Here is a 25227-nt window from a genome sequence, read left to right on the forward strand (position 1 = left end):
CTGCCGCTGCCGCCCAGTACCCGCAGGTGTACTAGAGGTGGCAGGGGCAGAAGGGTGGGGTAAAGGGAAAGCGATCTCCTCACCAGCAGCTTCATGTAATGTAGGCGGCCACGATGCTCCTGTGCTGGTGGATGGGACAGATGGGTCGAATGTGTGGTAAGGCTGGGAAGGTGCAGATGTACCAGGGCGGTCGAAGTGTCCCTCGGTGCCGGTCTCCTCATGGATCGCCTCAGAAGGGTCCAATCGTGCTGTGGAATAAAGAGAAAAAAAAACAATTAAAATACTGACATGGTAAGGCCCAGGCTGAAAAAAAAATTTACATCTAACATTTTTTTTCACATGTGGTGTGTAATATTTACCTTCTGGTGACCATTGTTTCCCGGAGGAACGACAGAGCTTCTGCGTACTTGTACTTGCTCCTGCGTCCTCCAGATCCACTCGGGGCCCGCATCTCTTTATTGAACTCCTTCTTGAAACGATCCCTCACAGACCGCCACCGATTCACAATTCTGTTCCCTGAAACGAGAAAGGAGTGGTTAGTATACAACATCAGTGTTTCCCAAACTCCAGTCCTCATGGTCCCCAGGGGTCATGTTTTCAGGATTTCCATAGTAAATAGAAATCCTGAACACATGATCCGTGGGGACCACGAGGACTGGAGTTCGGGAAACACTGGTTTTCATCAAGCAACCGGTACTGTATATACTTACGCTCTGTAATCTGGGCCCGAACATCGAGGTCCTTCCAGCGGCCCACAAGGAGCGAACAGATTTCCTCCCAGAGTCGTCGGGTAACGATAAGGTCAGCGTGGCGGCGGTCAGCCATATTCCAGAGCGGCTCCCTTTCTCGGACGAGATCGATGAGGTGGTCCACATCGAGTCCTCCATCCTCACCGTCAGAGTCGGGAGCACGCTGTGAAGGCTGTTAAAGAAAAAGACAAAAATAACATAATTAGCCTCCACATAAGAAATGAAATAAAAAGTGCAAAAAAACAAAGCAAAAATATTTATACTTACACGCTGGTGACCGCCGCGTTGCTGTCGCCGACGACCCTGGGAGGCACTGCGAGGACCTCTTGGCCGAGCACCAGATTGGGAAGACTAGAGAAGAAAACAAAAAATGTTATGTCTTTGGATGTAGGCATTTGTTTGCTGTGTGTGGTCTGCAGAACATTGTTTTCTATGTGTTGTGTGTAGTGTGATGTTGTGTTTCTGCGTTTGATGCAAAAAACTTACCAATTGTGAGCCCACTCCAGGTGTCTGTCCACCCCTTCCTTCTTCTTCTGGGAGCTCCTCTTCATCTTGTGAATCCTGTTTTGAAATAAAAGGCAATGAATAGACATATATTACAGAGAAGATGGATTTTGGAAATAAAAACTTACCGTCAAACGCTGACGATGCGAGGGAGGGCTCCCAGAAGATGATGTGCTGTCTTCCTGGTGGCCACACTCCATGCCTGTGGGTGGTGTTCCAGCTGCTGCCATTGCTGCTGCTGCTGCTGCTGCTGCATCTATTGGGCGGCTGTTGAATAAAGAGAAACAAAGGGCCAATGAATATCTTGATATTCAATAGCCCTAGTTTGGAGGAATGGGGGATTTGATAATTACCGTCTCTCATCTGCTGCTGGCCTCCCCTCCTCAGCATGTTGCATTTGCTGCTCCATTTGGGGTGGTTGTGGTGCTGATGGTGCTACAGTGGTCTCCTGCCTTCTCCTGCTTCGCTTGGTTGCTTTCTTGGGTGGCATGTTGGGTGTGGCTGTGGGTCCCACTGTCTTGCTTTTATATATGTCTTGTGGGCAGAGCTACTGAGCATGCTCAGACCAAAAAACCGGATCCAGCTGCCGGATCCGGCTTTCGCCGGATCCGGCGCATTGCGGCGCTCATAGGCTTTCATTGTGTGAAAAAGCCGGACGCGCCGGATCCGGCGTGTCCGGCTTTTTCGCCGGAGACAAAAAACGTTACAGTAGCCGTTTTTTCCAGACGCCGGATCGCGACACATTGCCGGATCCGGCGAAAACCGGATGAAACGCATGGCCATCCGGCACGATCCGGCGCAAATGCAAGTCAATGGGGGGGAAACCGGATCCGCATTGCATTTCCGGTTTCTGTCAAAAGCGCCGGATCGCGCCTGACGGCGAAAACCTGATGTGTGAAAGAGGCCTAAGTCAACCTAGGCCTTATTCAGACTAGGTTATTTTTTTCTACATTATAGTCATCTTGCGCTTTTTAAAGTTTTTACTTCTTTCTGTGGCTTGTCGTGTTTATAAATTAATAAATATATTTCAAAGTGATCACTAGTGTATACATATCTCTTTTTTCCTCTCTATTCATTTGTATTTATACTGTATATCATGAAAAGAAATGAGCAGATCTTATGAAATTCAAATTTGTCAGTGTAGCCAAAATTCTTAAAGACAAATATGATTGTTGGAGAATAAAATCAAATGAATTCCATAATTATAAAGCTTCTAATTGTTTGAAAAATATGTGTAGAACCCTGTGAGTTCCCCTGGACTCAATTCAACATGATTTGAGCTCTGCAATGCAAACACAGTATTTTTAATATCCAAATGACTTTAACCTATCTGGCTAGGGAAAGCGTATGGTAACAGATGTAAACTACGTATTTAACAACACACTACAATATCAGACATTTTATAGACAGGTGATGTAAATGGAAGAAGCTTTCACATTTTCACATGGTTGGGTGCAATGACTAACACTGTTTGGGGAATATAAAGAGCTTTACACTTAGCTAAATTAAGAAGCAATAGCCATTTTATAAACTGCAGAACTTGCTGCTGGTGAATTAGCCACTTGTTTTAGAACTAACGTTGGTACAGGAAGGGAAACATTGTGACTGCATGAATCGCAGAGTAGTTTGCTGTTCAGTGATGTGGTCAGCAGACATTTGCTAGTCAAAATCTTAGGTGAGCTGGTAACAGAGTTTATGCTGGCAGAAAGCTGATTTGGACTTGATTTTTGAATGACACGCTGTGACAGTCTTTAGTAAGGTGGAAGGCCCTCAAACTGTACCTGGAAATGGGAACCTAACAGTCCTGGGGGTAATCTTGAAGATAGCAATGCCTGGGTCTCTCTCACTAAATGCCTGTTAAACCCTGTTCTGCCCTCTCCCCCACCCTCATGAGGCATGGGACAGAAATTTGTGATAAACAAGACACAAACATCGATAACAAAAAATTACTATCATAAAAAGCACTCACCAAAAATAGGGAGGAGGATAGGGACAGGGAGGAATAAACTAAATAGGAATCGGAACCAGGAGATTAACTCACACGTAAAAAAACAACAGATTACTACTACTACAACTCCACTCCAACTATTGAGCTTTAGCACTTAGCACAGGAAGGTGAATCTTTCACCGACAAGGACTAGATGCCCAGAGTCAGTATATATAGATGGAGCAAATGATAAGCTGATAAGCAGTTGCAGCTGAGAACAACCAAGCTGTATAGTCTCAGCCAGCATGGAAAGAGTGCTTAACCCTCCAACACTGAAGAAAAGGAAATCCATTTAAAACTAAGACTAGAGATGACATAGTGTGTGGTGAATTCTTTTTGCTTGGATTCAGGGTCCCAAGGGCCCATTTCACTGGCACCTCGCATTTGGACAGAGTGCAGGCCAATTTATTCTATCTAGGACTAGAGATGGGCAGAAACCTGGATGCTCGGGTTCGGCGGGTTCTGCCAAACAGTTACAAAAAGTTTGAGTTTGGGTACCAGAATAGTATGTGCATGACAGTGTGGCAAACACCACTTCTGATCGGCAGTGAAATCATCCCGGCCGGTCAAAGAGCATTGGTTCCAACGCTGTCAAAAGATAGTGTGAGTGCTCAGATATGATCAGAGGTATAAAGTTTATCTCCTGTTACTGGTGTCAGCTGATGAGACTACAGCTCCCATCATCTGACACCTGCTGCTGCTAACAACAGAGAGCAAAAACACAAAAATTGAGCTTGGTTTGAGTTGATACACATGCAGCATATAAATGCATGTTGACATTGGCCATAAAACATAAAACCTGCAAAAGACAAAGTGAGCAAAAACCCTGCTGTAACTAAATAAGTAAAAGCAAAAGTGTATCAAAATAATACAAAGTTTTTAGTAATACTGTTTTTGATCAAAAGTAGCATGAAAGCCATCCTACCACGACACAGTAACTCTGTTCGGGATAGTCCTACACTGTATAATATTAAAAACCTTGCCTTGTGTCAAAGTTGACCTCAATGTGTGAACAAGGGCAGACAAAAGGACTGGGTCCCAAACAATAGACACCAGTCTGGGGAAGCCATATATACAATTTCCAGCTCAGGAGAGGACACAAGCCCCTAGACGAAGCCCAGCGCGAAACGTGCATTGGGGCTTGGGATTTGACATGCAGCAGATGTATGCCCCACATGGGTAAGCATGGTCACTACAGCACTTTCCCTTTCTTTGCACTAAGCACTTTAACTGTTGCTATGCATGTCTTTTTGTGCCCTGCACAGTATCTATGAGATAGAGCGGTACTCTGCATACTACCTCTTAGAAGGTGGATTAAACTGACTGTGGCACTATTTACCTAGTGTGCTAATTTTGTGCTGGGGATCTGTTGGTTACTTTGTGTACCAATGCACAAGATTTTATTTATGCTGCTGTCATTTTCCTTTTTGTGTCACTAACGCCACCTGATCATATTATTGTATTTTTAATACACCTCAATTTATTATATATATGTGTATCAACAAAGAGTGTATATATTTTTTCACTATATTTACTTGTTCAAGTTTGAATTTTGGGCGTTATACTCCAGATATTCAATATAGGATCATATAATTAATACAGGAGTTGTCCTATTTCCATGATATATTTGAACATCCTTTTTCTAATGGGAAAATGAATTTGTGTTCTTAAACATGTTGGATTGTGTTAAACAGAGCTTTTAGTAACACTGTTTTTGATCAAAAGTAGCATGAAAGCCATCCCACCATGACACGGTAACTCTGTTCGGGATAGTCCTACACTGTATAATATTAAAAACCTTGCCTTGTGTCAAAGTTGACCTCAATGTGTGAACAAGGGCAGACAAAAGGACTGGGTCCCAACTAGTGGACACCAGTCTGGGGTAGCCATATATACAATTTCCAGCTCAGGAGAGGGAGGCCAAAATGCACAGAATGCAAAAATACAAAGAAAAAACACAAAAGTTGAGCTTGGTTTGAGTTGATGCACATGCAGCATATGAATGCATGTTGACAGAGTTACCATGTCATGGTGGGATGGCTTTCATGCTACTTTTGATCAAAAACAGTATTACTAAAATCTCTGTATTATTTAGATGCACTTTTGCTTTTACTTATTTAGTTACAGCAGGGTTTTTGCTCACTTTGTCTTCTGCAGGTTTTAACAACAGAGAGCGCAGGAGTGGCTGATGGGTGTATTCATTAGCTGCCTCCTGTGCTGTAAATAAATAATTTTAAAAAATGGCATAGGTTCACCTGTATTTTTGATAAACAGCTAGGCAAAACCCCCAGCTGGGGGCTACAAAGCTCAGCTGTAATCTTCAACAAGGCTGGATATCAAGAATAGAGGGGTTTCCATGCTGTTTTTTTAATAATTTAAATAAACATGTTTAAAAAAGCAGCATGGGGTCCCCCCATTTTTGACAACCAGCCTTGCTAAAGCAGACAGCTGTAGGCTAATATTCTCAGGCTGGTAAGTGGCCATGGATATTGGCCCTCCTCCAGCCTAAAATAGCAGCCCCCAGCTTCCCAGAAAAGTCACAGCTATTAGATGCACCAATGAGTATTATTTTCAGAATAAAAATTACCTGGATTATATAGCTAAATCCACACAAGTCCTATTGACAAATATATCAAAGAATTCAGCAGGTGACACAAATCCCACATTAGCTGCCAATGTCCAATCTCAAGTAACCCATATTCCAGTTTAACCTGCTGCATAATGTCATCCGTCACCACTTTCTGCTGTTTATTCAAATACTACTATACAGTGGGGAAAAAAGTATTTAGTCAGCCACCGATTATGTAAGTTCTTCCACTTAAAAAGATGAGAGAGGCCTGTAATTGACATCATAGTTAGACCACAACTATGAGAGTCAAAATGAGAAAACAAATCCAGAAAATCACTTTGTCTGATTTGGCAAGATTTATTTTTCTATTTATTGTGGAAAATAAGTATTTGATCATCTAAAAACATGCAAGATTTCTGGCTCTCACATACCTGTAACTTATTCTTTAAGAGGCTCCTCTGTCTTCCACTCATTACCTGTAGTAATGGCACCTGTTTGAACTTGTTATCAGTATAAAAGACATCTGTCCACAACCTCAGTCACACTCTAAACTCCACTATAGTGAAGACCAAAGAGCTGTCAAAGGACACCAGAAATAAAATTGTAGCCCTGCACCAGGCTGGGAAGACTGAATCTGCAATAGGCAAGCAGCTTTTTGTGATGAAATCAATTGTGGGAGCAATAATAAGAAAATGGAAGACATACAAGACCACTGATAATCTCCCTCGATCTGGGGCTCGACGCGAGATCTCACCCCGTGGGGTCAAATTGATCACAAGAACGGTGAGTAAAAATCTCAGAACCACATGAGAGGACCTAGTAAATGACCTGCATAGAGCTGAGACCACAGTAACAAAGGCTACCATCATTAACACACTACGCCACCAGGGACTCAGATCCTGCAGTGCCAGACGTGTCCACCTGCTTAAGCCAGCACATGTCTTGGCCCATCTGAAGTTTGCTAGAGAGCATTTGGATTATCCAGAAGAGTATTGGGAGAATGTCACATGGTCTGATGAAACCAAAGTACAACTGTTTGGTAGAAACAAAAGTCGCCGTGTTTGGAGGAGACAGAATGCTGCATTGCATCCAAAGAACACCATACCTACTGTGAAGCATAGGGGTGGCAACATCATGCTTTGGGGCTGTTTCTCTGCTAAGGGACCAGGATTGCTGAAATGTGTACATGAAAGAATGAATGGGGCCATGTATCGTGTGATTTTGAGTGCAAACCTCCTTCCATCAGCAAGGGCATTGAAGATGAAACATGCATGGGTCTTTCAGCACGATAATGATCTCAAGCACATCGCTAGCACAACGAAGGAGTGGCTTCATAAGAAGCATATGAAGGTCCTGGAGTGGCCTAGCCAGTCTCCAGATCTCAACCGTATAGAAAACCTTTGGCAGGATTTGAAAGTCCATGCTGCCCAGCGACAGGCCCAAAACATCACTGTTCTAGAGGAGATCTGCATGGAGGAATGGGTCAACAGACCACTAACAGTGTGTGCCAACCTTGTGAAGACTTACAGAAAACATTTGACCTCTGTCATTGCCAACAAAGGATATATAACAAAATATTGAGATGAATTTTTGTTAATGACCAAATACTTATTTTCCACCATAATTTGAAAAATAAATCTTGCCAAATCAGACCAGGTGATTTTCTGGATTTGTTTTCTCATTTTGACTCTCATAGTTGTGGTTTACCGATGATGTAAATTACAGGCCTCTCTCATCTTTTTAAGTGGGAGAACTTGCACAATTGGTGGCTGACTAAATACTTTTTTTCCCCACTGTATTTACAGTATCAAATTTCAGCCGGTTGCAATGTTGAAATCCAGATGCTGCTCTGGAAGACATTTTTTATTGCAAAGCCAGGAGGGTGTGCTTTGGCACGTAAGACCTGTTGAAATGGTCTGACACTTTTCTGGCCATCGCCATCACCTTGGTCAATGATGTATACTTTAGCTGGACAGCAAGAATGTTTGTCTCTCACCACAATTCTATGTTGTAGTTCACAGGGAGCCAGCCATCAAATGAGTTGACTCATGATACACAGCAGAAACTCTTCCTCTATGTGGCTTTCAAACTGTAAAACTGCTAGATAGCTCTATGCTTTGCATGATTGAAAATAGCTGAGAGTACTGTGAAAAGTCAGTCTTTTGCTTGTTGGGGATGAGGTCAGGCTAGTTGAGCAGGATTTGGAGGAGGTATAACAGGAGACAGATTAATGCCACCTGTTGGTGGAAACAGATGGAGATTCCAGTTAATGAGGCCTCACCAACTGTTCGATATGAGATAGTAACGCTCTGCTGCTAAAACCATTCACACATTTTCCCTAGCCACAGTTGTATCTTCAGGTATCTAGAGAAAGCACCACTTTCTGTGAGAAATAAAGTCAGCTTGATATCTTCCTGCAAGTCTAAGTGCACACCATCATTTCTCTAAAGGCAGTAGAAACCACAATCTGGTAAGGCAGCGACTGCACCATCAGCAACTTGACAAGATGCATGTTTAGTTAGCAAACCAGTGAATTGCTGAGAGCATACAGTTGTTTCCCTAACACACAACCGGCAATGGATAGTTGCCATTTCAATGGAGGTGTATTTGGAAAACGACGTGCAGTAGAGGAGGACAACAATGAAAATGGTGGTGATAATGACACTGAACTGGTGCTACCTAAGGGTTCGGCTTGGCTGACAGAAAAATGAGTGTCGAGAGGAAGAGGACAATAAGGGGCATGCTTTGCTTGCTGGCTGGATTTGACTTTGTCAAATGAGTAGGGGATGTTGCTTCATGTGCTTATAAAGAGCTATACTTCCTAGTCTATAAGAGTCAGGACTTCCATGGGTTATTTTCCACTAGCTAAGCTTGCAGAGTGGCAAGGAATCATCTGACAGCAACATGCAAAAGAACACCGATACACAAGAAGCGCACATGTACGAATCACCACCACCGTGTTATCGTGCTCACACACTCACATGGGTTTCATAGGAGGGAAAAAACTACTTAAGTGAGAAGCTGTACCTGTACCCAACTGTTCCCTGTACAGACTAGAAAAGACTCAACTAAATAGACCTCCTCAGACCTGGCTCCCTAAAGGGCCGCTGAGGAGTTTTTCATACCTCCTGAGGAACCAGAGGAGAGGCCACAACACAAATCCAACAAAGGTAGAGAAAAGTGCCCAGGGAAACATAAAAACCCAAGGTGAGAAACTAAAACATATTCACAATGGATAGACAGGGATAAATAATGAGAACCAAAAAACAAACCGAATAAGTGAAACCTCCCAGACTCCCAAACGTGTAGTAGAAGGGAAAGCTGCAGGGGAGGAAAACTCACAGATTCGCAGCATGAAAAACAACTAGGGCTTATCGGACAAGGTAAATCCTTTGCTGAGGAGCTGGAATTCAAAAAATCTGTCTAAATGGAAGTATAGCCAGTAAGTGAAGTAAGTGACAGGTGAACATATAATGTCTATTCCAAAATGTGAAAGGATAGAACCAAAACGGAAAATGGAAAACATCTGGAGAGAAGCCAAACAAAAAAGAAATCATCAGAACATGGACAGAGATGAAAAAGACTGTATCCCAGCAGAGAAGGAAACCGTCTCCGCAGCAAAAAGTCACTGGATCGGATCTCAAAACCAAGCCATGACACATCGCGACTAGACCTTTCAGGTGTTGTTGAACCTCCTTCACCAATAGCACATATGGCATTACCTTCTCCAAAGCAGACCACAGGAGAAGCTGATTTTACTCCAGATTATGTTTTTAATACGTGACGGCTGCGCTGTCTATCACTGATACCCGCAACCTCTCTCTCTAATGACCTCACCTCCTTGTCACCGCTGTCTGGTTCCAGTTTATGTATAACATAGTATTATCATTTTCATTTTTATTTTGTCCATCTCCTCAGGCATCATGCCTTTAAATCACAAAGAAAGACTGTTCATGTCTTCCAGAATATCACCTGGAAAAAGCTTTTCTGGTATCTTTCCTTAGTCCTAGGGTGCTGCGGTTCAGGAGACTTTGAGGCAGAACAGAAACAGACATCATTGATTAATTGGAAAATTCGCTCTGTACAACATTAACTGTTATGGCAGTGGAGGAAGTAGACTCAGCAGAACACTGGCTGCGCATTATAGTTTCCCTGCAAGGGGCTATTTAATTCTGCTGTGTTTTAGATGAGCAATGTGAAATATTCTCTATTACGCCTCCACACCTACCTGGTGTTAGAGCTGTTGCTAGCGGCAACCACATTCTTATTTGTGACATTAGAGGGTTTTTTTCTATCACTATTGTCCTTTCGCCTTATCTGTCACTTTTGCCATGTTTGGATTTAGCATTCATTTTGGACCAAAATATAATATTTCATTTTTTTATTAATTTTGTTAACAAGCTTAAAGGGCTAGTCCAAGGTCAAACAAAATTTAATTTGAAATCACAATCACGTTCCATAACCTAAGCTATTTTCTAACATACTTGCATTAAAATTTTTTACTGTTTCCTAACTACACTATTTAACTGCTATTTTTTTTACTATATCCTGTGATAATAATACTAATAATAATGTTATTTCTATAGCGCCGACACATTGCGCAGCACTTTACGTTATAGAGGGGACTTGTACAAACAATAGACATTACAGCATAACAATAATCACATAGATCATAACAGATACCAAGAGGAATGAGGGCCCTGCTCGCAAGCTTACAATCTATAAGGAAAATGGATGACAAGGAAGGTAGATGGTAACAATTGCTTTTGTTTTTTGGACCAGTCAAAGCGTAAGAATCGGGTGTTCATGTAATGCTGCATGAACCGGTTATCAGCTTAAGTATGTAACAATAGAGACACAGAGGGCTATTAAATGCATAAAGCATGTGAGAACTTGATGCGAGGAACCTGGTTATGGTAAAAGATTTTGAATGGGCAACACAGGGAAAGTTAATTTAATGTGCTGAGATGGTAGGCCAGTCTGAATAAATGCATTTTTAGGGCATGCTTAAAACTGTGAGGATTGGGGATTAATCGTATTAACCTGGGTAGTGCATTACAAAGAATTGGCGCAGCACGTGAAAAGCCTTGGAGATGTTAGTGGGAGGTTCTGATTATTGAGGATGTTATCCTCAGGTCATTGGCAGAACGAAGGGCACAGGCAGGTAGGGTGGCAGACTGAGATGAGGGAGGAGATATAGGGTGTATAATTGAGTGTCATCAGCATAGACATTGAACTGGAAACCAAATCTACTGATTGTATGACCAATAGGGGCAGTATACATAGAGAAGAGAAGGGGGCCTAGAACCGATCCTTGAGAAACCCCAACAGTAAGGGGAAGATGAGAGGTGGAGAAGCCAGCAAAAGATACAGTGAAGGAGCTGTCAGAGAGATAGGAGAAGAACCAGGAGAAAACGGTGTCATAGAGACCAATGGAGCGGAGCATAGTAAGAGTCGAATACTGCAGAGAGATCTAAGTGAATTAGCATGGAGTAGTGACTAGAGTTGAGCGACTTTTGGTTTTTTAGGGTCGAGTTTCGTTTCGTGAAACCCGACATTTCCAAAAGTCGGGTCGAGCAAGATCGGCCGAATATAGGGAAAAGTCGGGGTCGTCCCGAAACACGAAACCCAATGTAAGTCAATGGGGAATAAAAGTCGGCAGTGAGAGGAGGCCAGGAAACACACCTACAGTGCCCATTTGAATGCCAAAAGCATCAATTCTTCTTACTTAAGCTTGTCAACCTTAATTAACTTCATAATACAAGTTACGCACTGAAAAATGGGGGTTATTTGGCTAAAGTTGTGGGGGGGTAGGGCTGGCTCCAGGTTTTCATGTGCCCTGGGCGAAAGAGCGCCCCTTTAACACATACCACAACTCATCATGCTCCGATACGGCAGAGAAATAGCGGTATAGTACAATGAAAAATATTTCACTTTTTACATCTCATGACGAGGCCCATCTATTTCTCCATACAGAATCATTGGTCCCATATAATGTTTGAAACAGTATATGATGAGCTCCACATAATGCTACAGTATATGTTGGTCCCCATGGATGAAGATCCACTGTCTTATGGGCCCAAATAATGCTCCAAACATAATGGGCCCCATTTCTAATGCTCTAGTGTATAATGGGCCCTGTAAATGCTGCTCCAGTGTCTGATGTCCACCTTTGGAATGTTCCAGTGTATGGTGGGCCCCATCTATCATTCTCCAGAGTATAGTGCTCCCCAAAAATTGCTGTCCCAACATTGAAAACAATCAAATAAGTCTCCTCGCTGGGGAATCCCTGTACTAGTCTGGACTCCTCGTCGTCCCCATCTTCCATCTCACTGCACAGTATTTCAACCTTGCAAGTGCTGTGATCCTGAGCAAGCAGGGGGGCCCACTCGTTGGCGACGGCACTGGCACAGGGCTCCTGATAGTACGGTGGTGTGTCTGATGGCGGGTGGGCCGAACCTGCACTTTCATCTGCAGCTTCCTCTTTGTCACCGTGTAAGATGGAACTGTATATGGGAAGGGTAACCTGAGTTTCATCAGGGTCAGATTCAGGCCGTGTAGCGTGCGAGGGGAATGTAGTGATCTGGGTCAATGTACCAGCAGATTCATCGAGCAGTGGCTGGGAATCAGTGCACTTGTGTCGCCCCCAGGAGTACGGTCGCCACAGTGGCATTACCTTCCTCCTAGGGAGTGTGATGTCATGCTTGGGAGCAACGAAGGATCTCTCTATAGCAGGTTAACTGATTAGGCGGCGTTATTCCCACGAGTCATGACCCTCCAAACAGCGTTCATGAAGGCAAAGTGTTTGTTTTACGTGGGCAGTATGGTTGCAAAGCTGAACCTTAAAGGAATGTCCAGAAGGGCACCACCAGGAGTGGAGCCTACGGTTAAATTCGACTCCACCTGGGAAACCTCAACCATGCCAGCTACAGAAAAGATGCACACATTGCAAGCTTAATTCCGTTAACGAACGAGACTCCGTCATGCCCCGCGGTCCGAGTCCGGCTTACTAGAGGGACACGTGAGGCTCTGGCACATGAGATTGGCCAATAACTGGTGTGTCATGCCCTTACATGTCCGTGGCTGCATGTGCGCTACACTGAAAAGGCCAGCGTTTGTCGCTTACAGGTGCAGATAACCCGCTGAACAACGTTAGTGATGGGGATCACTGATTACAATTATTACCCGCGAACGATGATTTCCCAGTAAGTGCAGGTCAACCGCAGTTCCAGAATTAGGCCTAACCGTCATTCCTGAAAAAATGAAAAACTTACGTGTGCCAACCACAGGTGCTGTAGCTTGCTTAACAGCTCGCCAGCCGTTCTCACGCCCAGTATGGATTACACGTGATTGCACAAAGGTGAGAAAGGGTACCGTATCCCCGGATAACATGTATGGATAGCGTACACATTCAAAATATATGTCTATACATCAGGAGGCAGGCTCAGACGGTGTTAGGCCCAGTATGGATTGCACGTGATTGCACAAAGGTGAGAAAGGGTACCGTATCCCCGGATAACATGTATGGATAGCGTACACATTCAAAATATATGTCTATACATCAGGAGGCAGGCTCAGACGGTGTTAGGCCCAGTATGGATTGCACGTGATTGCACAAAGGTGAGAAAGGGTACCGTATCCCCGGATAACATGTATGGATAGCGTACACATTCAAAATATATGTCTATACATCAGGAGGCAGGCTCAGACGGTGTCAGGCACAGTATGGATTTGACGGCCCAGACTACACAGCGGAGGAGCAGGGAGAGGTAAAGATTGCAAATGCTGGGGCCCTGCCCAAGCAAGGGGGGCCCACTCGTGGGCGTCGGTACTGGCACTGGGCCCCTCATAGTACGGCGGTGTGTCTGACGGCGGCTGTGCACCACCACCGTCAGAGACACTTGATTGCACTATGAGGGACCCTGTGCCAGTGCCCGCGCCCAAGAGTCGGCCTACCCACCTGTCCAGGGCAATGGCACTCGCACGGTGTCGTGCGCTAGGAGGTGACCCCGGCCATGGGGGGAGGAGGCAGCACAGTTAGGGAGTTTTAGAAAGTGGCATATGTTGATGTTGGACATTCAGCTGATGCAAAAGGTGAAATAGGTCAAGTCCCAGGAAGAGGTGGACCAAAGCAAGCCATTTTTCTGTCACCCTATGTGTCATCAGGGGAAGGTGGGACAAAATCCTTGGAAACCCATGCATGGTTCATTTTAATGAAGGTTAGATCATCCACATTTTGGGTTGACAGACGGGTCCTTTTTTCTGTCAGGATTGATCCAGCTGCACTGAAGACTCTTTCCGATAGCACACTTGCAGCTGGGCAAGCGAGCTCCTGTAAGGCATATTGTGCCAATTCAGGCCAGGTGTCCAGTTTAGCGGCCCAATAGTCAAAGGGGAATGACCTGTGTGGGAGAACATCGATATGGGAGGAAAAGTAGTTTGTAACCATAGTTGACAACTGCTGTCTCCTGTCACTTTCCATCGATGCAGTATTACCAGTTGTGTGAGCGGTACTTGAAAAATCAGTCCACAACATTGTCATGAAACCCCTGTCTCTAACGTCACTTCTGCTGTGTGCACCATGAACACCTCTGCCAAGCTGCCCCCGGCCCGTACGGCTCGTGTGAGAACCATCACCACTGCTGTGCGCTGGGAATGCCTCAAGCAACCGATTTACCAGAGTTGCTTGTTTATTAGCCAATATTAGGTCAAGGTTCTCCTGTGGCATGATGTTTTGTAATTTGCCTTTATAGCGTGCATCCAGGATGCTGGCCAACCAGTAGTCGTCATTGTTCATCATTTTGGCAATGCGGGGGTCCCTTTTTAGGATCTGCAAGGCATAATCTGACATGTGGGCCAATGTTCCCGGTGTCAATTATGCACTGCGAGTGCTGGTTGGAGGAGCACTTTCTGGCAAATCCACATCCCTCCAGTCACGCACAAACCCTGTACCAGACCTTGCCACGCCAACATTTTCACGAGATACATCCTCCTCCCCTAAGTAATCATCCCCATCATCATCCTCCTCCTCCTCTTCTTCCTCCACCTCGTCCAGGAGAGGTCCCTGAGCAGACAATGGCTGAATGTCATCAAGGATTCCCTCCTCGTCAACATTGGCTGCAGACGCCTGCTCCTTAAGGTGCGTCAAAGTTTGCATGAGCAGACGCATAAGTGGGATGCTCATGCGTAGGATGGCGTCGTCTGCGCTTACCAGCCGTGTGCATTCCTCAAAACACTGAAGGACTTTACAGAGGTCTTTCAGCTTCGACCACTGCACACCTGTCAACTCCATGTCTGCTCTCAAAGTGCCTGGCTGTGTATCCTCCCACAAATGCATTATGGCCTGCCTCTGCTCGCACAGCCGCTCCACCATGTGCAGGGTGGAGTTCCACCTTGTTGCAATGTCGATAATGAGGCGGTGGTTGGGAAGGTGGAGCAATCGCTGCAGCTTCTGCATACGAACGGAATGTACAGGTGACCGGCGGATGTGCGCGACAGTCTTCGCACCTTCTGGAGCAGGGCTGTTAACTCCGGATAATTTTTGAGGAAGCACTGCACCACCAGGTTCAAGGTGTGAGCCAAGCATGGTATGTGGCTGAGTTTTGAAAGGGCTATGGCTGCCACAAAATTACGGCCGCTATCACTAACTACCTTGCCTGCCTCAAGATGTACACTGCCCAGCCATGACTCAGTTTGTCGCTTCAAGTACTCGGCCAGCACCTCGGCAGTGTGTCTGTCGCCCAAACACATCATCTGCAACACAGCCTGCTGACGCTTTCCACTAGCTGCTCGATAGGGGGACACCTCATGTGCAACAGTGGTAGCTGCAGATGGAGTGCTCGTATGACTGCGCTCTGTGGACGAGCTTTCGCTTCTGGAGGAGGAGGAGGAGGGTCGAACGCCTACAGCCAACTGTTTCCTATACCGTGGGCTAGGCAGCACTGTACCACCACCGCTGTCCCCTGTGGACCCTGCATCCACCACATTAACCCAGTGTGCAGTGATGGACACGTAACGGCCCTGTCCATGCCGACTGGACCATGCATCAGTTGTGAGGTGCACCTTTACACTCACTGACAGCTTGAGTGCATGGACAATGCGGTCTTTTACATGATGGTGGAGGGCTGGGATGGCTTTGCGAGAGAAGAAGTGGTGACTGGGTAGGTCATAGCGTGGTACTGCATAGGCCATGAGTTCGCGTAAAGCTGCGCTTTCCACCAACCGATAGGGCATCATCTCAAACGAGATTAGTTTGGCAATGTGGGCGTTCAAACCCAGTGTACGCGGATGAGAGACTGAGTACTTTCTTGACCTACTCATAGTGTCTGGGAGGGTGAGCTGGACTTGAGAGCTGCATATGGTGGAAGTAGCGGTGGACAGGGCGGACTGAGAGAGGGTTGATGATGGTGATGGAGTTGGTGTTCTTTCTGATGGCCTAGATTCAGTATTTCGTTGATATAACAGTGGGATTCCCTGACTGCTGTGGCCTTGCAACGACACCTCGACATTTGCTGCTGTGCTAACCGGTGGGCTTACAGTGGGGGAAACAATGTAGCGTTGCTGACTACCTTCTTTGTGATCAGTTGCACATGTGGCACTTGAGGTTTGGTGTTGTGTCCACGCTTGCAAGTGCATGGTGGTTAAATGTCTAAGCATGCAACTGGTATTCAAATTTTTCAGATTTTTCCCTCGGCTAAAGGTCTTTGCGCACTTCTTACAGATAACCTTGGCCTGATCATGAGGATTTTGTTCAAAAAAGTGCCACACTGCACTCTTCCTACTTTGGCAGACATTTTGCGGCCTAGCACGCTGTGATGTTTTGACCCTCTGAACAAGCTGTCCAGCAACTCTTTTGATTTTTGGAACCTGTCTTTGGAGTGCTCCGGGCCTGCCAGATAACAGCTGTTGCGATGTCGATGTCTGCTGTGGATGCTCCTCATCTGAGCTATTGGAAGCAGCACCCTCTTCCCCCAATGGATGCCAATCTGGGTCAACAACTGGGTCATCCATCACCTCCTCTTCAATGTCATGTGCACCTTCCTCTGTGTCACCATGTATGGTGGTATAGTGTGCGGGAAGGGGCACCTGAGTCTCATCAGGGTCAGAATCTGGCTCTGTACACTGCGAGGACAATGTAGTGCCCTGAGTGAATGTACCAGCAGAATCATCTGTCAGCGGCTGTGCATCAGTGCACTCCATGTCAGATTCATCTTGGCCTGGGTAATTCACCATTTCACTTGATAATCCAGGCATGGTATGTGAAAACAGCTCCATGGAGTAATCAGTAGAATGGCCTGCGTCATCCTTCAATCTTGGTTGGGGTGAAGGACACAAGGAAAGGTGTGGTTCATGAACATGAGCCTCCAATGACGACTCAGTGCTTTTACTTTTTACAACTTCAGAAGAGGAGGCGATAGAGCTGGAGGCTGAGTCAGCAATGTAAGACAAAACTTGTTCCTGATGCTCTGGCTTTAAAAGCGGTTTGCCAACTCCTAGAAAACTAAGCCTTCGAAGCCTTATGGAGCCAGACGATGACGCAGGCTCAACACCTCCTGCATTCGGTCCTATTTTGCTCTTGCCACTACCATCAGATCCACCACCAAAACCATCATTACCAGCTGCCAACCCCCACCCAATTCCACTGCCTCTTCCACCAGCCTTCCTCATTTTTTGTAGAAATGTAGACAAAATCCAACAAACTATATAGTAATGTAAAACAAGGTACAAGGTGTCTATAGGACAGGGGAGATTTTGAATTTCTGCACACACTTGTGGACACTGGACACTTATGGATTGTGTGAGGCCCACTGAATATCAGAGCGCTATGTCACAGGCTCGATGGTACAGGTGTGAAAAAAGTGACTACAGGATAAGGGAGATTTTGAATTTCTGCACACACTAGTGGACACTGGACACTTTTGGATTGTGTGAGGCCCACTGAATATCACAGCGCTATGTCACAGGCTCGATGGCACAGGTGTGAAAAAAGTGACTACAGGATCACAGAGATTTTGAATTTCTGCACACACTTGTGGACACTGGACACTTATGGATTGTGTGAGGCCCACTGAATATCACAGCGCTATGTCACAGGCTCGATGGCACAGGTGTGAAAAAAGTGACTACAGGATAAGGGAGATTTTGAATTTCTGCACACACTAGTGGACACTGGACACTTTTGAATTGTGTGAGGCCCACTGAATATCAGAGCGCTATGTCACAGGCTCGATGGCACAGGTGTGAAAAAAGTGACTACAGGATCACAGAGATTTTGAATTTCTGCACACATTTGTGGACACTGGACACTTATGGTTTGTGTGAGGCCCACTGAATATCACAGCGCTATGTCACAGGCTCGATGACACAGGTGTGAAAAAAGTGACTACAGGATCACAGAGATTTTGAATTTCTGCACACACTTGTGGACACTGGACACTTATGGATTGTGTGAGGCCCACTGAATATCACAGTGCTATGTCACAGGCTCGATGGCACAGGTGTGAAAAAAGTGACTACAGGATAAGGGAGATTTTGAATTTCTGCACACACTAGTGGACACTGGACACTTTTGAATTGTGTGAGGCCCACTGAATATCAGAGCGCTATGTCACAGGCTCGATGGCACAGGTGTGAAAAAAGTGACTACAGGATCACAGAGATTTTGAATTTCTGCACACACTTGTGGACACTGGACACTTATGGATTGTGTGAGGCCCACTGAATATCACAGCGCTATGTCACAGGCTCGATGGCACAGGTGTGAAAAAAGTGACTACAGGATAAGGGAGATTTTGAATTTCTGCACACACTAGTGGACACTGGACACTTTTGGATTGTGTGAGGCCCACTGAATATCAGAGCGCTATGTCACAGGCTCGATGGCACAGGTGTGAAAAAAGTGACTACAGGATCACAGAGATTTTGAATTTCTGCACACACTTGTGGACACTGGACACTTATGGATTGTGTGAGGCCCACTGAATATCACAGCGCTATGTCACAGGCTCGATGGCACAGGTGTGAAAAAAGTGACTACAGGATAAGGGAGATTTTGAATTTCTGCACACACTAGTGGACACTGGACACTTTTGGATTGTGTGAGGCCCACTGAATATCAGAGCGCTATGTCACAGGCTCGATGGCACAGGTGTGAAAAAAGTGACTACAGGATCACAGAGATTTTGAATTTCTGCACACACTTGTGGACACTGGACACTTATGGATTGTGTGAGGCCCACTGAATATCAGAGCGCTATGTCACAGGCTCGATGGCACAGGTGTGAAAAAAGTGACTACAGGATCACAGAGATTTTGAATTTCTGCACACACTTGTTGACACTGGACACTTATGGATTGTGTGAGGCCCACTGAATATCACAGCGCTATGTCACAGGCTCGATGGCACAGGTGTGAAAAAAGTGACTACAGGATAAGGGAGATTTTGAATTTCTGCACACACTAGTGGACACTGGACACTTTTGGATTGTGTGAGGCCCACTGAATATCAGAGCGCTATGTCACAGGCTCGATGGCACAGGTGTGAAAAAAGTGACTACAGGATCACAGAGATTTTGAATTTCTGCACACACTTGTGGACACTGGACACTTATGGATTGTGTGAGGCCCACTGAATATCAGAGCGCTATGTCACAGGCTCGATGGCACAGGTGTGAAAAAAGTGACTACAGGATCACAGAGATTTTGAATTTCTGCACACACTTGTTGACACTGGACACTTATGGATTGTGAGGCCCACTGAATATCACAGCGCTATGTCACAGGCTCGATGGCACAGGTGTGAAAAAAGTGACTACAGGATAAGGGAGATTTTGAATTTCTGCACACACTAGTGGACACTGGACACTTTTGGATTGTGTGAGGCCCACTGAATATCAGAGCGCTATGTCACAGGCAGAAATTGGCTAGTGTATCACAAACTACAAGGTGTATGTAGAATTGGGCAGAATAGGAATCTCCCTAGAGTGTAGGTCTGTAAGAACGGAACAAGTCCTCCACTTATCCTTCCACAGTGACACACAGCTTCACTGTGGCCGTGATAACAGCCGTTACACGGTACTGAGAGGAGCGTGCACGTACACGGCTGTCCGGTGTACGCAAAATGGTCAAGGTCCGTGTTTTTTAAGTATACGGACTGACACACGCTGTCTCTCTATAGTTTTGAATGTGATCAAACAGCAAATATATTTAACTGTTTGAAAGCTAGACAAAACTAGTAGGTCTAGGTCTGTAAGAACGGAACATGTCCTCGACTTATTCTCACAGAGTGACACACAGATAGCTTCACTGTGGCCGTGATAACAGCCGTTACACGTTACTGAGAGGAGCGTGCACGTACACGGCTGTCCGGTGTACGTAAAATTGTCAAGCTCTGTGTTTTTTAAGTATACGGACTGACACACGCTGTCTCTCTATAGTTTTGAATGTGATCAAACAGCAAATATATTTAACTGTTTGAAAGCTAGACAAAACTAGTAGGTGCAGGTCTGTAAGAACGGAACATGTCCTCGACTTATTCTCACAGAGTGACACTTAGATAGCTTCACTGTGGCTGTGATAACAGCCATTACACGGTACTGTGTGAGGAGCGTACACCGCTGTATGGTGTGAAAAAGTGCACGCTCAGTACCTCAGCAGGACAAAAAAAAAAATTGGGATTGCTTTTAAAAAAGCAGTTTGCAGAGCAGTGGGTAAACAGCAATGCAGCTGTCAGGAAGCCTTAGAAGGCAGCCTAACATCCAACACCGCTGATCCACCACAATATAGCCTCCCCTTGCACTGCACACACAGTGACTGGTGTGTTGCACATGCAAAATCGCTAGCAGCAGAAGCAGTTTTTTTTTCTTCTTCCCTGCCTAACGCTCTCCCTACAGAATCAGCTGCAGCAACCTTTCCCTATGCTAAGATCGGCAGAAGTAAGATGGCGGTCGGCGTGCACGCCCTTTTATAACCCCTGTGACGCCCACCAAAGCAAGCCAATCACTTGCATGCCCTTCTGAAAGATGGTGGTGACCCCTGCCTATGTCATCACGTTGCCCACAGTGTCCGTGGATCCTGATTGGCTGAAAAAGAGCACAAAACAAACTTTTGAAACGCGACTTTGGCACGTAAGTCGCCGACCTCGTGGCCGACCTCATCCTAGGGTCGGGTTTCGTTTCATGAAACCCGACTTTGCCAAAAGTCGGCGACTTTTGAAATTTTTCGACCCGTTTCGCTCAACTCTAGTAGTGACTATTAGATTTAGCTGTTAGTAGATCATTAGAGACTTTAAAAAGGGTGAAGTTTCAGTAGAGTGTAGAGAGTGGAAATCGAATTGTAGTTGAGAAAAGAGTTATCTGAGAGATAACGGATAAGACGGGAGTGGACCAGGCATTCCAGGAGTTTAGAAATGAAGGGAAGATTAATAATAATAATAATAATAAATTTTATTTCTATAGCGCCAACATATTCCGCAGCACTTTACATTTCAGTGGGGACTTGTACGGACAATAGACATTACAGCATAACAATAGTCACATAGATCATAACAGATACAAGAGGAATGAGGGCCCTGCTCTACATTAGTAAAGGGAGGAAACACAAGGAGTTCAGTCTTTGACAGGCTCAGTTTCAGATATAGTGAGGACATGATGTTAGATACAGCGTTTAGACAATCGCTGTCAGAGAGATAGCAGGAAAACCAGGAGAGAATCATAGAATCATAGAATCGTAGAGTTGGAAGGGACCTCCTGGGCCATCTGGTCCAACCCCCTGCTCAAAGCAGGATTCACTAAATCATCCCAGTCAGATGTCTGTCCAGCCTCTGTTTGAAGACTTCCATTGAAGGAGAACTGTCACGGGGGCTTAGTTCAACTAAGGCTGAAAGACCCGGGGCCCCTGTGGTGTCCCTTTACTAGGGGAAACCCTGTCTGACCCTCAACCCAGGGTTTTTGCTGAAGGTGCAAATGCCTGAGCCTCCGACCTTTCCTTATCTCCTGCTCAGCCCTGCACTTAACCCTCCACCCTCCACCCAGTGAGAAGTCACCACCAAAGCTCCCACACAAATAATGACAGACAGGGAGAACTTAAACTGCACTGCGCCGCACACACACAGGAATAAACAGTAATGTGAACAGGGCACAACTAAACACAAATATGGGAAGGAGAAAGGAAAACGACGGATCATACGACACCAGATATGAATCTCTCTCTCTTGAACACCTCCACTCCAGACCGGAACCACTTGGTATGAAACACAAGCTATAATCGGCGACGCCCATAGGCCAGCATGACTATTTAAAGACCGTGGGCGTGACTAACCATCCAACCTGGTCTCCAGCAGGATTAACCCCCGAGAGCCTGAAGATCAGGCCGGCGCCACTGAGGCTATAGTGGCTGGAGGTGGAACTACCTCTGCCTGCCGGATGCTGTGGTGTGAACAGCGTCCGACATGACAGTACCCCGTCTTCTACGAGGGACCCCAGGGCCCTCAAGACTCATAGGACCCGGCTTGTCCGGATGACGACGGTGAAAAGAACTGACCAGCCGATCCGCATGTATGTCTGAGGCTGGAACCCAAGACCTCTCCTCTGGACCATACCCCCGCCAGTGCACCAAATACTGAAGAGTACGGCGTACTACTCGAGAGTCCACTACCTTGGCGACCTCGAACTCTAACTCGCCATCCACCATGACTGGAGGTGGCATCGGCGTTGTGTCCACAGAGCCTACCACCTTTTTCAATAAAGCCCTGTGAAACACGTTGTGTATCTTGTACACTGCGGGAAGTTCCAACCGATAAGCCACTGGGTTAATGATGGCAGAAATCCTAAAAGGCCCAATAAACCTTGGACCCAGTTTTAAAGAAGGGATTTTGAGTTTTATGTTCTTCGTAGCTAACCACACCCATTCACCCACACACAGGTCCGGACCTGGCACGCGTCTACTGTCAGCCACCCGTTTGTACCTGGCACTCATGCTCAACAAACGCTGTTTCACCCGCCTCCAGACTGATGACAATTGGGCTCCTAGCTGATCCTCCTCCGGGACACCCCCGGAGACACCCTGACGTAAGGTACAAAACTGAGGATGTTGACCGTACACACAAAAGAATGGAGACTCTCCTGATGACTCTTGGCGGTGATTATTTAATGCGAATTCGGCCAGAGGAAGGAAAGTAGACCACTCCTCCTGGTTGTCGGACACAAAGCATCGTAAATACTGTTCAAGATTTTGGTTCATGCGCTCAGTTTGTCCATTAGACTGTGGATGAAACGCCGATGAATGTGACAACTTGATCCCCAACCTTGAGCAAAAAGCTTTCCAAAACCTCGCCACAAATTGCGTACCCCTATCAGATACTATGTCAGACGGTACTCCGTGGAGTCTGACCACCTCCTTCACAAATACCTGAGCCAACGTCTTAGCATTGGGCAAAGAAGACAACGCCACAAAATGCGCCATCTTTGAAAAACGGTCAACCACCACCAGGATGACCGTGTTCCCTGCCGAGGCTGGCAAGTCAGTGATAAAATCCATGGAGATTTCTGTCCATGGCCTATTGGGTACCCCCAGAGGCTGTAGCGTGCCAGCAGGACGGGTTCGGGGTGACTTAGCCCTAGCGCACGTGATGCAAGCTGCCACGTACGAGACCACGTCCTGCCGGATTTTGGGCCACCAGAAACGACGCGATACCAGCTCTAAGGTGCCCTTCACCCCTGGGTGACCAGCCAGTACCGAATCGTGGTGTTCCTTCAACACCTTAGGCCGAAGATGCAGGGGTACAAATGATTTGTTGGCGGGAAGTCCTGGTGGTACCTCCTCTTGGGCCTCGGCAATCTCCGCCTCTACCTCAGTCGTGAGAGCCGAGACCACTACCCCTTTCTGGAGGATGGGTACCGGCTCTTCCCGAGGTTCTCCCCCCGGAAAACACCTAGACAAAGCATCCGCCTTGGTGTTTTTAGCCCCGGGACGGTACGTCACAAGAAAATTGAAACGAGTAAAAAACAATGCCCAGCGAGCCTGCCTAGGAGACAGACGCTTGGCCGACTCCAGGTAGAGCAGATTCTTATGGTCGGTGATAACTGTGACCTGGTGAGCCGCCCCCTCCAAGAAGTGTCGCCATTCCTCAAAAGCCAGTTTGATGGCCAACAACTCCCTGTTGCCGATATCATAATTCCGTTCGGCCGGCGACAACTTCTTGGAGAAGTAGGCGCATGGATGCATCTCGCTCAAGGACGAGCCTTGAGACAGTACTGCCCCCACTCCCACCTCCGACGCATCAACCTCTACCACAAAAGGTTTAGACACGTCTGGTTGCACCAGAATGGGGGCTGAAGCAAAACTATTCTTCAGACGCTCAAATGCACGTATAGCCACCTCAGGCCAGTTCGCCAGATCGGCACCCTTTTTTGTCATGTCCGTGAGCGGTTTGGCGACAGTCGAAAAGTGTTTTATAAATTTCCTATAATAATTCGCAAACCCCAGGAACCGCTGGAGTGCTTTCAGACTCTCCGGCCTCTCCCATTGCAACACCGCTTGCACCTTAGCGGTGTCCATTTTAAAACCAGCTGCGGACACAATATATCCCAAAAAGGGCAACTCCTGGACAAAAAATAAACATTTTTCCAGCTTGGCATAGAGCTGGTTCTCCCGGAGCAACTGTAACACCTGCCTAACATGCTGCAAATGAGTGTCCCGATCGCTAGAATAAATGAGGATATCATCCAGGTATACAATCACAAATCTCCCCAGGACATGAGCAAAGACATCATTAATAAAATGTTGGAAAACAGCAGGATTAACCCCCGAGAGCCTGAAGATCAGGCCGGCGCCACTGAGGCTATAGTGGCTGGAGGTGGAACTACCTCTGCCTGCTGGATGCTGTGGTGTGAACAGCGTCCGACATGACAAGAACTCACCACTTCTTGTGGCAGCTTGTTCCACTCATTGATCACTCTAACTGTCAAAAAGTTTTTTCTAATATCTAATCTGTGTCTCCTCCCATTCAGTTTCATCCCATTGCTTCTAGTCTTTCCTTGTGCAAATGAGAATAAAGTTGATCCTTCTACAATGTGTCAGCCCTTTAGATATTTGTAGACAGCTATTAAGTCTCCTCTCAGTCTTCTCTTTTGCAAACTAAACATTAAAAAATCCTGCAACCTTTCCTCATAAGACAGGGTTTGCAGACCGGTCACCATTCTGGTCGCTCTTTTCTGAACTTGATCCAGTTTGTTGATGTCTTTTTTAAAATGTGGTGCCCAAAACTGGACACAATATTCCAGATGAGGTCTGACCAAAGAGGAGTAGAGGGAAATAATGACTTCACGTGATCTAGACTGTATGCTTCTGTTAATACATCCTAGAATTGCATTTGCCTTTTTTGCTGCTGCATCACACTGTTGACTCATATTCAGTCTGTG

This window comes from Dendrobates tinctorius, unplaced genomic scaffold, assembly GCF_039654945.1.
Source record: "Dendrobates tinctorius isolate UK_male_01 unplaced genomic scaffold, ASM3965494v1 ptg000111l, whole genome shotgun sequence".
NCBI classification, from domain to species: Eukaryota; Metazoa; Chordata; class Amphibia; order Anura; family Dendrobatidae; genus Dendrobates; species Dendrobates tinctorius.